Source organism: Balaenoptera borealis (assembly GCF_965194805.1).
Source record: "Balaenoptera borealis genome assembly, chromosome: 18".
Classification (NCBI taxonomy): domain Eukaryota; kingdom Metazoa; phylum Chordata; class Mammalia; order Artiodactyla; family Balaenopteridae; genus Balaenoptera; species Balaenoptera borealis.
The window spans coordinates 3,930,912-3,946,954 of NC_138877.1; the positions used below are offsets into that span (position 1 = coordinate 3,930,912).

A 16,043-nucleotide genomic window follows, 5' to 3' on the forward strand; every position below is an offset into this window, starting at 1 on the left:
ACCCGGACTTAAGTCAAATCCCGGAAGTCCTCACGACGCCAGTCAAGGCCGTTATTCCGAAGGCAACATTAAAGGCAGAAGAGAAGGAGCAAGTTGTATAAAGACCTGAGGTCAGGCCCCAATTTGGCTTATTCCTCTCACGTGCAGAAAAAAAATCTGACCTCATGCAAAGAGGTCTCATCTGCTTCTTCTCCCCAAATTCTCTGATGGGTTCATTTTCATTTGCCCCTACCTTGTGCCCACGGAGGAGGGATTTCCAGGGAGAATCATGGTTAAAGCGTTAATTCCATCCAGGACCAGGGAGGCTACACGGATGTAGACCCTGGAGCCTTTCTGATGTCCAGTTACCCAGTTCCACTCATCAGAAGACGGATGGGGTGCCCACATGCCCTCTGCAGTCTAATGTTCAAACAGAGAAATGAGGGGCCTGAAGAGCTGTGGGTTGCATTTGAATGAACCATATCAGTAAAATCTCAAATCATCCCGGCACCGAGGGCGGATGTGAAACCTACAAGCAGCTGCAGAATGAATCCAACACCCAGCATCACCCGTCCATCCTCACCTACTCTGGGAGGGACAGGGCATGGGGGCTGTTGCAGCTTCTCACAATCTTGAAATGAAGCGGATAGTTTGTGCCAACTGTCAAGTCCAGTCGCAAGTCAAGTCCACTGACTGCACATTACATAATAATAGTAGTCTTGTTATGACCTGCCCTGGACACAGAAGAGCAGACAGGATCCCTGCCTTGTAGTCTGGCTGGACGAAGACAACATACTGACACCACAAGCAGAGGGCGCTATGAGACCTTCTATAACCAAGGACCCAACTGTTAAGCTGCCCCTAAGGGCTCAAGGGGTGCAGGGAAGCGTTGCTTTACTGTTGGGTGGTTAATGATCTGTGGAGGACCAGGGGCCAGGTCTAGGTCTAAGCTGCCACCTGAATCTTGAGTAAAGTCATTTCAGTAATCTGTGCTTCAGCATCGTCTATAAAATAAGAGGTGCCAACATTATGTGTATCTCAAACAACCAATCAATTCATGAGCCTCTGTTGGCCTGTGTTGGATGTGTGTAGGCCCCATGATAAATTCAAGGCAGTGACAAGGTGATTGCCCATTCTAGGGGGAAAATGGCATGGGTACAGGGAGACTGGGGGGCAGTAAGTTCGGGTGACCAGCCCAGTTGGCCATGGGACTCTCAGGGTGAAACCAGGAAAGTTCTTGGCAAGCCGGGATGACTGTTCACCCTACATTAAGGAGAACAGTGTAGTTAGAAGGATGGCTCGATGTAATAGTGGAAACTCGGTGAAAACAGCTTTAGAAAAACCTACCTCCCCTTAGTCTAACTCTGAGACCGTCTGCAGGTGTCTGTCACCCTCTTTGAGAACTCCTTGCTGATCCTCCTAAAGTGAATTAGACCCCTTACTCTGTGGGTTCCAGGCATCTCACCAAATTGCTTTATAAAAGCATATTATACTGATCTGTATTTGTCATTTTAACAAGTTTATGTGGCTGCCTTCAGAACAAGACCATTAACTCTTTGAGAGTAAGAACTGTGCTTTGCACACTAAGATTATTTAAGTTTATCTGGATGTGAATTTTGTATCCGTTATCCTGCCTTGTCAATAACGGTACCAAGGCTAACAGTTCATCATTACGCACCACCATATTATTCCAATGTGAAGATGTTCACATTTTTACAACACTCAAAAGTCTAAGTATGTACTTAAAGCTTATACAAGTTTTAGGATACAGATCCAGTAAAATACATGCATATCTGAGTTTCTAATTGGGGCAACATGCTTTTTAAAAGACCAGTGACTTACTATTCCGTGAACAACGTGATTGTTGTCTGCTGCTTGGAATGAAACTGAAAATCACGGAAAAAAGCTTTTCCTGGAATTTCCGAGTAACATACCAACTTGCATTATTTAGAACTAATACTTTGACCTCTATTCACTAACAAGGGTTGCAATTCAATCAGTGGTTTTGTAGCAAGTCTTGTAAATTGTGGGAGCTCAGCCAGAGATATTTATGAACATAACTACAAGAAAGAATTTTAGATGGGAATATTGTGAAATCCATTGTCTAGCAGCTGGATTCTGGATTGTTTGAACTTTAGAAGGGAACATTTCATTCGTAATGAGAATTCTCTGAAAACAACCATGACCAATAATTTTTAAATAAGAACTTGTACTTGAATTTGAAATTCAGGAATACATACCAGGCTAATGTACAAACAAGGAGGTTTTCGTTAAATGTTCGGGTAAATTATAGGAAATGTGACACTGGAAGCAAACACTGAAATCTGGATGCTAAAGGGGTGAAAGCACAGAGCCTTGAATCACAGCATGGCAGAATATGGCCTCAGGGAACATCCAACTCCTAAGCGTAAAGATCAGGACCCTTCGTCAGGCTACAACAGGTGAAGGCACAGGCTGGGCAGCAGGGGACTGGGTTCCAGCCCAGGCGCTGCCACGTACTGGCCAAACCCCAGGGTCATCCTAGCCCTCTTCCTTTCCCTCCAGACCTCATCGGTTAGCCTAAGAGATTAGACTGCGCATCTCGACAATCCTGGCCTGGCCCCCCGCCATCAGTGCGTCCACCTGGACGGCTTCCCTGACAAGTCTCCTGTCCTGCGGTCTAACTCACCTCCCATTCAGCCGCAGTGTCCTTCCCAGAGTGCAAACGGACACATGTCACTTCATCTAGGGATGCTGGCTGCCTCCAGACCTCAGAAGGTGTCACATCTCAGCCCAGCACGCCATACCTTTCCCTCCAGGGATGCTGAGTGACTTACAGCCACCGTCCCTTGCACTGCGATACTCTGGGCCATTTCCTTGCTGGCTCTCAGAGTCTCTCGCAGCCGTTCTTGTCTCTCTGTATTAGGGAACCATGGTCCCCAGGCTCCCCTGACCAGTGGCTTCCGGTGAGGTTGGCCAGTGGGAAGCACTGGCGGGAGACGCCATGTGCGGGAAGAAGGGAGATGACGGGGCGTCCCCTCTGCCTGGGCCGCTGCCGGGCTCGTCCAGAAGCTGCTGTGCCCCTCCTCAGCTCCCGCTCCTGCTGGGGTCCCTGCCGGTCCTCGCTCCTGTGCGGGAGGGACACTGGCACCTGTCCCCCGCTTTCCCTCCAGCCTCGGGAGACAGCACCTTCCTGCTACTGTCCGTCTGAGCTCTTCTGGCTTCTCTCGTTTCTCAGCTGAGTAAAATCATCCCTCAGTTAGGGTCTCTTTGGAGTATCTAGAGATGCTTCTCTTTTCCTGATGGATAAACATGCACCCTGCCTGTCTCCAACTCAAGTCAGCTCTTCCCTGGAGCCTCTCTCCTTCCTTCCCAACTCAGATGTCCGTCCTCTGTGGGCTCCTGTGTGCGCTGCTGTTTCAGCACTGGCCACGCCGCTCTGCAACTCTGGTCTCTGTCTGCTCTCTCCACGTAACTCCGGTGAGGTTGAAAAGTTCTTTGAAGGCAGAGGCCAGGTCTTACTGAACTCTGCATCCTCTGCACCCGGCCAGTGACTGACTGATGAAGGATGGGAACCCCCCTCCTCTTGCACATCCAGGGCCAGATCATCCTCGGCTGTGAGGCTGCCCTGTGCACTGTAGGATGTTCAGCACTGTCGTTTGCTGAGGCTGCCCTGTGCACTGTAGGATGTTCAGCACTGTCGTTTGCTGAGCCTGCCCATTTTATTCTCCCCTTTCCCTTCCTGGTAGGTCCTTTCCTTCTCTTATTCACTCAGAATCTTTCCCAGAACCTCGCTGAAGTCAAGACTCTGACGGGAGCTCAAATTCTAGCACCCGCACCTTATGAACAGGTTGTATTCTAAAGGGTTACTTATGGGCAATCTATTTCCCCGTAGACTCTGTCCATCAAACTACATTTAACTGTTAATATAGTGAATTTAACCATAATTTATAACATTTCCATAGGAAAATGTATCTAAGATTCAATGGTGGGTTCTAGTTCCAAGGATGAAGTTCCTTTCCCCACTGCCCGGTCCTTAATACAAGACCCTCTCCCTCTCCCTTTCGACCCCCGTGTCCACATCTCAAAGGAAGACTGTCCTTCCCCCATGGACGTGGCATCCTCGGGGTCTCTCCAGGTGAAGACGGGGGAGGATGCTTCAAAAGAGCAGAGCTCTGCCTTCATTTAAATACCGAACCATTTAAGTGTCTAAAAACTCAAAGTATACATAAAACCGTAGCTCGGGGCTTCCCTGGTGGCACGGTGGTTGAGAGTCTACCTGCCAATGCAGGGGACACGGGTTCGAGCCCTGGTCTGGGAAGATCCCACATGCCGCGGAGCGACTAAGCCCGTGAGCCACAACTACTGAGCCTGCGCGTCTGGAGCCTGTGCTCCGCAACAAGAGAGGCCGCGATAGTGAGAGGCCCGCGCACCGCAATGAAGAGTGACTCCCGCTCGCCGCAACTAGAGAAAGCCCTCGCACAGAAACGAAGACCCAACACAGCCAAAAATAAATAAATTAATTAATTAATAATAATTTTTTAAAAAACCCGTAGCTCGGACAAGACTGAGTCACTGTATCTCTGGGAAGGGTGTCGATTCTATACAAGGTGTGACTGGCTGGCTGGCCTTATCTGGGTTACTAGGCTAAACCGCATTCCTGCAGGTGAGCATGGGGTTTCCCAGTAGGGAATGATGTTTGCTTTGTCAATTCTGAGGGTTTGCAAAGGCAGGCCTTGGGCCAAAGAGAGGAGAACCTTCCTCTGGTCTCTGAAGTCAGGGGCGGGCAGGTCTAGCCAGGTGGGCTAGGGTAGGTCTGCACCTGAGCTGTGCTTCCTGGCCGTGACCTCAACGCTCAGTAAAGTGCCAGCCTCTGAACCCCCGTCCTGCACCCCACCCTAAACCCGGGGTTGAAAGAGCCTCGGAAGACTTCAGAAGGAGAGGCACGCCAAGGAGAGAGCTGCAGATGGCCTGCCTTGGTTCCTGCACCTCCTCCCCAGCCCCCATCTTTCTCATGTAAGTCTGCAGCAGTAACCTCCCAAGTTCTCCGTGAGGACTACCTCATGCCAGCAGCCAGTGCCAAAAAGGATGTCACCACAGCAACGGGGCCTCCCCTGCACTGACGGTTCAGAGTAAAGAAAGTTTTCCAGATGGGTGGCCCTAATCTTGAAGGCACTTTGAAGGTCACTGAAGCAGAAGCAACGTTTCTGCTTGCGAGAGGCCGTTCAGCAGAAATCGGGGGCTGTGCGTCACTGGGCTCACCCGGCAGGCTGCACAGAAGCCCCGCCAACGATCAGCACAGCTTGTACCCCAGCCTTTGGGAAAAACCGTCTGTAAGGGTACATGTGTCGGTGTTGTGTTTTCCCTGAACTTACGCTACCGCTCAAGGTTTTTGGTCTTGTCTTTCTGCATCAAATGTCTTTCTGGGCATAGAACCCCAGTTGATAATACTGCCTTTTGGAGGAAACAAGATCAGCCTTCCACTCCGTTTCCATCCAGTCAGGTCTCGGTTTAGGGCTGTGGGAGCAGCACGTCCCGCTGTCACTGCGGACAGGGGCCCAGGGAACACCTTCCCCGGCTCTGTTCAGTCGGCATCCCGCGTCCCCACACTGTTCGCAGCAAAGCAGTTGCTGAAATGCCCTGTCTGTCGAATTGAAACGTCTTCTTCTCACGGAGCTGACGTCTGGCTGCTGTTTCACGGACGTCATCCCGCAGGAGGCACGCCGGGTACCCACGTGAACGGAGCAGAGGCGACCGGCCACTGTCCCTGAGCAGGCGCCCGCAACCATGCCTCCACAGCGGGGCGGGGCGGGGGGGGGGCGCGGGGGGGCCCAGCCCCACAGGAGCTGCGCTGGGGCCACTCTGTTCCAGGAGGGCCTGTTGTGACGAGCCCGCCCCAGGGGACATCAGCGGCCCCTCTGAGGCTTGAAGAAGGGACGCTGAGGGCCTCAGACACTGTGCTCGAGCACAAAGGAGACCTCCTCTACTCAGGGGGCCCCGGCCTCCCTCCCCTGCGGCTCAGCCCCCGGGCTGAGGCCCCCAGGCCCCCACGGCGAGGAAACGTTGACGGAGGAAAACGCCACACGCGTCTCAGGCCCTCGCTCAGTGCCAACTTCTCAGGTCACGTTTCTCCTTCGGAAAGGGACCCGCAGGCAACTCAGGAGAGCTCCTCGGCAGCTTCTTTGGGCTTTTACCGTTCTCTCTACGACAGAGACTTGGGCCAGAAGCTTCCACGGGATCGTGTGGCCTGCTCCATCGCTCGGCTCCTTTGCCACGGGCCCCTGCTACAGGAAGGGCGCCGCTCCCAGGGTTGCGCACACCAAGCCCTCCCCGGACAGCGATGGGCGACGCCCCTCCTGCGCCCACTCTCTCTACCAGCCCACCACCTAGCAGTGCAGGAGACAGGCCGTGCGAAGAGCTCCGTCCCCTAATCTTGCCCCCCAGACGCAGCCCACGGGCATCTTCCTCTCCTCCCAGGTTCAGCTCTGACCTCCTCCCCCGCCTGTCCGCCTAACCCGCGGGCGCTCACACCCACAACCTCAGCCAGCCTCCAGCTCTGCCCGTGGGGAGACTGGCCACCAGGTGGCTCCGTCCCGCTCCTCAGCTCCATTCACCCGACGGGATGCTTCTGGCGCTCTCATGTCAGAAGCTTCCGGAAGCCCAACGGAAGACAGGAGCATGTGGCAGACTCAGGAAAGCCCCGGCATCACACCCCACTGACACAGCTCCCTTGACACGAAGCTTAATAAGGTTCTAAATATGTCAGACGCTCAGTGGACCTGACATGAAACGAGCATTATATTCTGTCTTTCGTGAAAAGTTCAAAACCAGTTTAGGTGCTAAAAAAGAACTAAAGAATAACAAAGACGGAACTATCTTGAACCTAAAAAAAGGAGAGTGGAGGAAGGCGGGAGATGAGCAAGGTGGGGCGACTTCCCAGGAGGCTTGGGGAAGGTGAGCCCCAGGCGACCAAGAAAGGACACAGGTCTGCTCCCCGCCCCGCCCCCAAGAGCCGCTGCAAAGGACCCAGCGACCACAGACAAGGCCAGGCGCATTCCTCAGTGAGACCAGCCTCAGAGAGTTAGGGGGTCCCCGGGCTGGGGTAACAGGACCCCAACACCCCTGAGAGCACCTCACAGGTTGTCAGGAGAAGCAAATGCATCCCAAACAGAATATTTTCATTGGAATATCAGTCACGCTTATAAGAGGACACCTCTCCCTGTAGAGCACACATTTTATCGTTATAGGTTAATGTGAAAAAGGTAAACAGGAAATGGAATTCTACATCAAATTTATAGATCAGAAAGAAGTGCAATACTTCTCTGTTGGAAATTCAATGGATGTAAGCCTCTTAGAGGCGAATCTGGACTGAGGCAAAAGTAGCATCTCCCGTGGGGTCCATGGGGGTGCAGAAAAGGCCCCACCTGCACAGGTCACTGCTTTGTGATCCAAGATCAAAGCACCTCCTCCGCCCTCCAGCCAGCCTGCCCGGTCAAAGGTCACTGCCAGACCGCAGTGAAGGACCAGAGAAGGGATGTCTAAACGTGGATGTGGGGGAAATGCCATTATTTCATTTTTAAACTAGTTCTATCTTTTCTCCCTACAGATGGATAATATATGCTTCAGGACTCCTTTCAACTCTGACTATGACTTGTAAGTAACTGACAGCTCCAATTTGGACACGTGGTATTCTGAATGTCAATGTAGAAGTCAATCGTTCAGAATTTAAAACACATTTTCTTGTAAGATTCTATCATCTGCTCAACCCCCCTTAATTCCTAATGTAAATAAACTATGTTACCAATAGTAAGGAATGTGCTCGCTATATTAATTATCGTTAATTATTAGTGTATTATACTCAATTCATAATAGGAATTAATAAAAAGATGAACCTGATTTCTTTGGCTTAGGGGCTCGTATGGTAGCAGAAGTAGACGAAGGATGGGAAAGCCCCTCTGCGGTACTGGGAACAGGTGGGTTGTCCTTGGCCTCCTCCGGCCTCACACGTCCCCTGCAAAAAAAACACCCTGCCGAAGTCTGCTGGTTCATTTCTTTGCTAACAATCATTTCAGAACTGTAATGATACAGCAGTCCCCGTCATCCCTCCTAGACCGAACGCTCTGATGCAAGAAGCTGTGCTTTGGCAGAAATCTGTCCTCACTGCTTCCGGGCGGTGACACAAGCAGCTCAGGGCCACGTGCAGGTAATGGCATCACCTGAGTGCAGAAGCACGGATGGCTTCCATTTAAATGGGCTTCCTGCGGCTTGTTTTGAAACTTCATCTGGTAACAAGAAAGAACCTCATGTGAGGCATCATCCGTTCCTTCCATCGTTCCAGCAGGTTCCCCCGACGCCTCCTGTCTGACTGGTGTCGGGACAGACAGGGGAGGAGAGCGGGGAACAGCAGACACCGTTTCAGCCACCCCAGACCTCTATCCACTGGGGAGACACATGATTAAACAAGCAATCGTAATGAAGTCTGCATCGTTATGACACCTGGACGGGCTCCTTCAGAAGTGACATCAGTGCCAGAACTGAAGCTGATGGAAGGTGGGAGCACCTGACAAAGGTCCGCATTTTACTCTGCTGACTTGCCCTTGGCAAGAACCGTCTTTCCGTCTTTCATTCCCTCGCCCCCCGCCTTAAGTGTGACAACTGAGTTTCAACTAATCTTCTAAAATTAGAAATTAAATGAAGTCAAAGCCCCTGTCCTCTGGAGACAACTGAGAACATAACTGGGTTTTAACAGAGAAACGGGAATGGGGGCCTTTACGACAATTACTGTTGATGTTTTGGCGATCACACTGCATTTTCAAGCTGAATTCCTAAGTCTGCCTTGGCCCTAAGGATAGCTCTTGATCCCCTCGGTTAGGGTTGGGACACTTCTCACTGCGTCTATCGCTGTCCTAACGGGTCCCTGCGTGTGTGCTGAGAGCTCACCGGTACTGACGCCAAGGTCCACACAGGCCTGTTCTTCAGGAGATTATAATCTTGTCCAGAAAACAAGAAAAACATCATCAGAGATTCCTATTTTCTGGGAATACTGTGTTTTCCACATAATTTTGTAAAACTTTAGGTTAAAAAACCCCCTATATCCAATCTTCAACAAAAAGTGTGTATTCATGTTGAGACTTCTGCTTGCCTTCAAACTAAACCAAGCAGACGAATTTCTGAAATTTCTAATTTTCTTCTCTCTCTACACTTAGAAACAGCCCTCTCTGGATGGCTAGTTTAAAACTACTTAATAAATGGAATATTTAGGTGTTTCTTTTGGCCGAGGGGCTGCTTAAGAGACTTTCTGAGAAACCAGGACACATGGACTAAGGAAGTTTGGGACCCTCTGGACCAGGGTTGAACCTGCTCGCAGCAGAGATGAGCCTGGACGGCACCTCCCCCGACGGGGCCTTCATGACCGACTCTGGGAGTGGCTCGCTTAGGAACGTGCATGTGTCCTTGAGGACGGGCCTGTCCTCATCGCCCTTAGCTTCCACGCGGACACGGAGTCGCTGGCAGCTATCAGCAGCTCAGTAACTATCTGATGAAACATTCAGGGCCTCCTTGTAAACACTGAGTCTGGATGCCTTCAAAGCAACCTTACCCTGTGGGAGAGGCTGCCAGGTCCTTCTCCTGAAGTAACTGGGCACTGTAACATCCAAAATAATCTTTCTGGCTTCTTTTCCCACCTCTCTACCAAGAAAAATGAGAAATAAGTCTGAAACTTGGAGGGGGCCACTGAATTTAAGCTGCAAAAAATTCCGTATCCCAATTCTCGCCTTTAGGAACTGGCCCTGGAGTGAAGGGAAGGCCCCACGTTACTGAGATCAGGCTCTTCCAACACACACGTGACTGTCACCCGCTGGTCACACTCGGAGACCCACACAGGGACCCATGGCCCATCCTTGACAACGGAATTCAGGGAAACCACGCAAAGGGCCAGGGAGGTCTGCCCTTTGCTGAATCTGACACCTGACTCGTCACCAGAACAGACAATGAAACGAAGCTCGCGTCTCTGTGATGAACTGAGAAAAAGATGGAAAAAGCCGCAATGTTGGCATGGCTTCCTTTCCTGCTGAGGGGTGAGGATGGCCAGGCACCAACCCACATCCTGCCCAGAAGCGTCCTCTGCAAAGAGCCAACTCCAAACGGGTGCTCTTCGGAAGTCCTCACAGAATAAACCCGTGCACGATTCCAGGGGCCGTTTACTAACTCCTAAATAAGTTAGGGTTTACTGTTCCCTTCTCAGCCACTCTACGGCCAGAGTGGACAAGCTCGGGGATGCTTTAGCACACAAAACTGGTGGAGTGCCCTCCACTGTTCTCATCTCCGGTGGGGGGCTTTGTTACCTTTGCGCAGTGAAAATTTCTGACCTCCAGTCATTAGAGATGTACGTGGAGACACAGAACAGAAGACAAAACCGGTCTAATGAGAGCTGTCAGTGTCCCCACCTGTGTCTTCTGACAGGAATAGCAGCTCTGTTGTCTGTTACCTTGCGAGATCCTTCCTCCTACTCCCTTCAGGTAATAAACCCCAATTTTAACTTTCTTCCCCAATTTGCACATACACACAAAGTCACAGGAGCATTCTAATATTGTACCTCAAAGTACAGGTGAAGCTAAAATACAGGAACTTATTAGGTCTCTGATGGAGGCCAGTGCTGGGGGGTCTATGGACCGTGCTGGCTGGGTCCCCCCCGGCCCAGGACTGGGCTGTACGAGCCTGCTGGCCGGGTGCCCCGTCCGCTCGGGTGCAGAAGAGACACTTGTCCCAGGCTGGTCTCAAGAACGTGCTGTTCCCTGTGGGACCAGCACCCCTTTATGATCATGGGCAAAATATTTACGGCTGTTGGCCACCTATTTAGGGTGACTGTGCGGCTTTACAACCGAAAGAGGGCTTGGGGTCCCCATCAAAGGAAGATCAAACTCTTCTCCACGGTGCAATTATTCATGTCCTTCAGAAACTGAATCCTCGAAGAATTAAGAAACAAACTTGCAAACACACAGCAAAGTGATTATCTTTTAAAAGGAAGAATACACTCAGATGTAGCAAAGAATATAGGAGTCAAGTATTATATAGAGTTACTTATTGTAATTGTATAAAAATAAATGTTACTACAATATGGACAGACTTCAAAAGCTAAATGAAGCCTTAAAGGGCAAAGTGACGTAAGTCAGCACAGAGATGGCATGCTGTTGGGTTCTGGCGACACTGCGGTGTCCGGGAAGGGTGACTCTACCCAGCAAGTGGAGGGCTGTAGCCGGGGGCTGGGGAGGGGACAAGCAGTGACTAAAATGGCCACGAGGGTCCTTCTGGGGGTGACGGTTGCACGGCTCTGTAAAACTTGCTACAAATAACTGAATCGTACAATTGCACTGAGTGAATTTTATGGTAGGTAGATTATATCAGTAAAGCTGTTAAAAGCACAAAATTGACGATATTAAGCATAATGGCCTCGGGAATAGTCTAATAAACATTCTGAAGAGGATTTAGACACATAATTCAAGGCAAAGCATGTATTTACTCTAAGTATCCAGAGCATGAATTTCGGTCAAAAGAGCCACAGTAACTTCCCAAGTCCCCAACTCGGAAGAGTCACAAGGTTTCCGTCCTCATCACCAACGACCTCAGGAAAGGCCGTCTCTCCTGATGGTTCTTGCATCACTCTTTTTAGGGACTTTAAAACGAAGATTTTGATTGCTCAGTGTTTGCCTGTTTGGACTTCCTAAATTACACAGGAGAGCGACCTCCCTTCCTGTGACCTTCCTGTGACCAGCAGCGAATAAGCCACGAGAGAGACCCTCACAGCAAAGCGACCAGGAGCTCTCAAAACTGGGTGTGAGCCAATGCTTCTCCTCTGAAAGCCAGGCTCCCGGGCTGGCGGGCCCTCCGGGAGTGCACGCAGGAGGGACCATCTCCCTGGGCATCGAGAGGGGCTGCCCGCGTGGGTGCCAGGGCCCGGATGGTGGGGCTGCTGCGTTTCAGCTGATGTGACACCACCCTCAGCCCCCGCCCCGCTAAGCAGGAACATGCACCACGTCTGCCCACGTCCCAGGCCCTCCTGGCCAGCTCCACGCGTGACATCAGTTACAGGCTGAAAACTAGTCCCGTAAACCGAGCAGTCTCCAGAGCTCCTCCACCTCCACTGTCTGCTGCTCTGGGTTTTGTTTTCCATTTTGAAAGACTTCACCCCCATCCTCACGCTCTCGGCTCCGTCCAGCCCGTCTTCCCCCTCCTTCCCCTCCCGCATCTCCTCCTCTTGGGGACCACAATGTCTCCCACCCTCCTGGTCCTGTTCCTAGTTCTCAGCCGTCTTCACAGACGGGATTTCTGAGGGTTGGAAGCGATAAAGAGTTTTGTCCAATGTCTCATTTTTACCCAAGAGAACAAGTCGAAATAGCTGACATGTTTATAGCAGTTTTATTCACGGTCGCCAAAACTTGGAAACAATCAAGATGACCTTCAGGGGGTGACTAGAGAAATGAACTATGGTGCATCCAGATGACAGAATAGTATTCAGTGCTAAAAAGAGCTGAGCTACCAGCCATTTGAAAAAAAACATGGAGAAACCCTCAAAGCATAAAGCTAAGTGAAAGAAGCCAATCCAAAAAAGCCACATACTGGATAGTTCCAACTATATGACATTCTGGAAAAGGCACAGCCATGGAGACAATGAACAGATCAGTGGTTCCCAGGGGTTAAGGGGGGGGAGGGAGGAACAGGCGGAGCACAGAGGACTTTTCAGACAGTGAAGCCACTCTGTGTGACGCCGTCATGGCGGCTACCTGTCACTATGCACTTGTGCAGACTCAGAATGGACAACCCCGGGGGTGAACCCTAATGTAAACCATGGACCCTGGTGATGACAAGGTGTGTCAGCTTGCGGATTGGAACAACTGTGCCAGGCCGATGTGAGATGTTACCAGCAGGGGGAAACCGTATGTCAGGCAGAGGGGTGTTTGAGAACACTGTACTTGCTGATCAATTCTTCTGTAAACCTAAAACTACTCTAAAAAAGGGTATAAATTTAAAACATAAAGAAACAAAGAGCTGCTTAGTAAGTGGGACGGTCAAGCCAGTGACACAGACCTTTCCTGCTTGAGAGCTTTGTGCACAACACAGAGGGTCCCCGCTCATCCAGCTAAGTGCCCAGAAACCTGCCCCTTGAGTCAGTGATCGTGCTCACCTGACCAAGGTCTTGTAAAGGGAGAACCAGCACCATTACATCACCAAGACTCAAGAACACCTCCATCAACGTCCAGACTCTGTGTGTGTCACCCCAACCTGCTGATTTTAAAGTTCACACGAAAGAACAAGGGTTGGGGTGCCTGCCCTATTCTGGGTGGAGGGGGTCAGGGAGGTGCCAGGTCAAAAGCCTCGACTTTATCACGAGGTTAAAATTGGATTATTACACGAAACCGAGCATTTTAATTGCAGAAGTGAGTAGTTTGTTTAAACTGGAAGTGACTGTGAGATTCTTATGACCCAAAGTGACAGGGAGAGTCAGGGGACCTACCTGGGTTTTCGTGGAGGTCAGGGAAGGAAAGAAGCACAGAATTAATTCACAGGCCCCATGGGGAGCAGGAAAAACATCTGCCTTATAGTCACATCTCAAACGTTATGCTTATTCAACTAGGAAATTATAAAGAATAATGTATTACTGAGGAATATTTATCTATGTGGAAAACCAATAATGCAAAGTTAAGGAGTGATAAGCCCAAAATTCAGAGTGATGGTTACCTCTCAGGAGGGGCTGCTAAACTTATACATGTTACAAATATTCTTTGTATAAATTAAATATTTAATGAAGTTGTCTTTTAGAAGATATACCAGTGTTAGAAGGATGAGTCAGCAAATACTAATAAAAATAACATATCCAATAGGACTAAGTAGCTGTACCAATTACTTGGCATCAGACAGACCCATGTTCAAATTCCTACTGCAGATTCAGCAGCCATATAGCCCTGAACAAGCGACATAGTTCCCCCATCTGGAAAAAGGGGGCAAATAATGGTATTCTTCAAGTTGGAGTTGGGTTAAATAGCAAAATGCCTGTTGAAGAGCTCAGAGGAGTTGGGCAAAGAGAATAACCGCTCCCATTCAGATCACTGACCACGTGCCAGGAGCCCTGGGAAGTACCTTACAGGCACAATCCCACCGAATTATCTCTAGGTCATATAGTAATAAACAAAGGAGATAGGATTTGAACCCATAGACAGTCTGACTCCGGTGCTAGGCTAGTAACCATCATGCTACTCTTTCTGTCTGATAAAACTCCTATATTATTATTAATGGTGTTGCTTACCATCATAACTATTCACGGTTTAAGAAAAATAGGTTTAAAAATTACCTATATGTGGCTAAGATGGGACTACTTGACACAAAGAACCCAAAGATGTAGAAAGCCAGGTGGCCACTGTGATCTGACATTGTCACGCGACTCTCAGAAATTCCAGTACGTTCAACTCCACGCACAGGATAGGAGCCGAGCTCGATCAAAGAGGCAACAGTCTTTCCCAGCCCTCCCCTAACCCGTACCCTGGCCAGTTAACCTGGGGTAATACATCCAGTTCTAAGCACCACGTCTTAAAAGAACAGACACACTGCAGATCGGTTTGGACAATGACCTGGTACCCACATCCTTTCACAAACAGTAGAAGGATCCTGGGATACTCAGCTTTTAACACAAATTTTAGGGATTTTCCTAGGGAAGGAGTACAGATTTATTCACATGTGCACCCTCTGGGAGAATCAGCGCATAGCATATGGTTGCTTTCCTTCTGGGACAAAGAATTTACGAACAATCAAGGAATCAGGAACATGCGTCTAGCCCCCAGGACGGCCCAGCGGCCACAGACCGCAGAGGGCCAGGGGGCTGGATCCATCACCTCTGAGGTTTCCTCCACCTTTACGGTTTGGTGATCCTGAAAACACATACTACATCTCCTAAAAATACAATCCTTCCATAAAGAGCAGACAGGGCCCTTTGGGGAGGGCACCGCCCACCGCGGACGCCCTCGGGTCATCACTTGGTTAAAGCTCCTCTGACTCTGCGGAGCCCCAGTCACCTCCCAGCGTCCACATCCTCGTGACCACAGGTGGGACAGGCCACACAGCTCCGGGCTTTGCAGAGCAAGGACAAGGAGAAGAGACTGGAACAAATGCACCTGCTCACTTGCTGAGCCAGACGTCCAGTTTTAAGTTCCCGCAAGACTTAACTTAGGAAACTGGTGTGAACTGAGCTGCCCCAAGAATAAGGCAGCACGATGCTTCCACGGTGACCCCAGACCACACTTCAGCAGACTTAACCGGGCATCGAACCACACATACCCAGGACCCGGTGGGAGACGCCTGCAACGTTGTTACTGAGTCTAAAGGATTTCATGACAAAGGGTTTGAGAGACCGCTAGCCATTTTTTTCTTGTTTCCGGAACATCCAGCAAAGCCATCTGTCTCTGAAATAGGCCTGCTGCTTTATTCCTGAGTCCCTGCCTGTACGGGGGGCAGGGATGCTGTGAGGACCTGACGCTGAGTACAGTCAGTTTAGAAACAAAACAAGTGAAGAGGAGAGGATGGGGTGGGGGAGGGGAGGAGCTGGAAGAACAAGGGCTCTGCTTCCAGGAAACTGAATCCATGTCACTGGGCGGCTTGAGCCAGGGACAAAGACCTGCCCCCAGGACACCCCGTGCACGCCGAGTCCCAGGCATCCTGGTAACTTCAGTGATATTAATGGTCCCTCTCTAATCCTTATACACATTTTAAACGCCCAGAAATGGAAACCCAGCAAAGGGTGGCACCTTTCACACCAGAGCGGGTCCAACAGGACCACCCAAAGGCCATTTCATTCTCTAGGAGAATGTGCCTTATTTTGACGTGCTATTTTGTGCTGATCTGGTAAGTTACGGATTAATTTGCAGATTATCTGTGGCCAGTAGAGATGCAAATTATTTCTGCCATGCAAAAAAGATAACCACAAAGGTCACGGTTTTACTGCCTGTAAGGCATTAACTGGTTTTGTCTCCAACTTAGCAAACCTTTCAGCCTTTCCTGCCAGATGGTCTAATGCTCTGATCCTCGGCACCCCAAGCCCC

The 16,043-nt window shown here is 50.2% G+C and overlaps 1 protein-coding gene across 12 annotated transcripts in view; it reads right to left on the reverse strand.

Moving 5' to 3' along the window:
• SPATA13 (spermatogenesis associated 13) overlaps positions 1-16,043 on the reverse strand; it is a 266,445-nt gene that overhangs the window by 75,040 nt on the left and 175,362 nt on the right. Inside the window, exon 2 of one of the 12 annotated variants that reach the window (XM_082365030.1) lies at positions 7,851-7,969. The exons of the other annotated variants lie outside the window; for them this stretch is intronic. The gene's annotated coding sequence lies outside the window, so the exon portion shown is untranslated. The remainder of the gene's footprint in view (positions 1-7,850; positions 7,970-16,043) is intronic. 12 annotated transcript variants of the gene reach the window in all.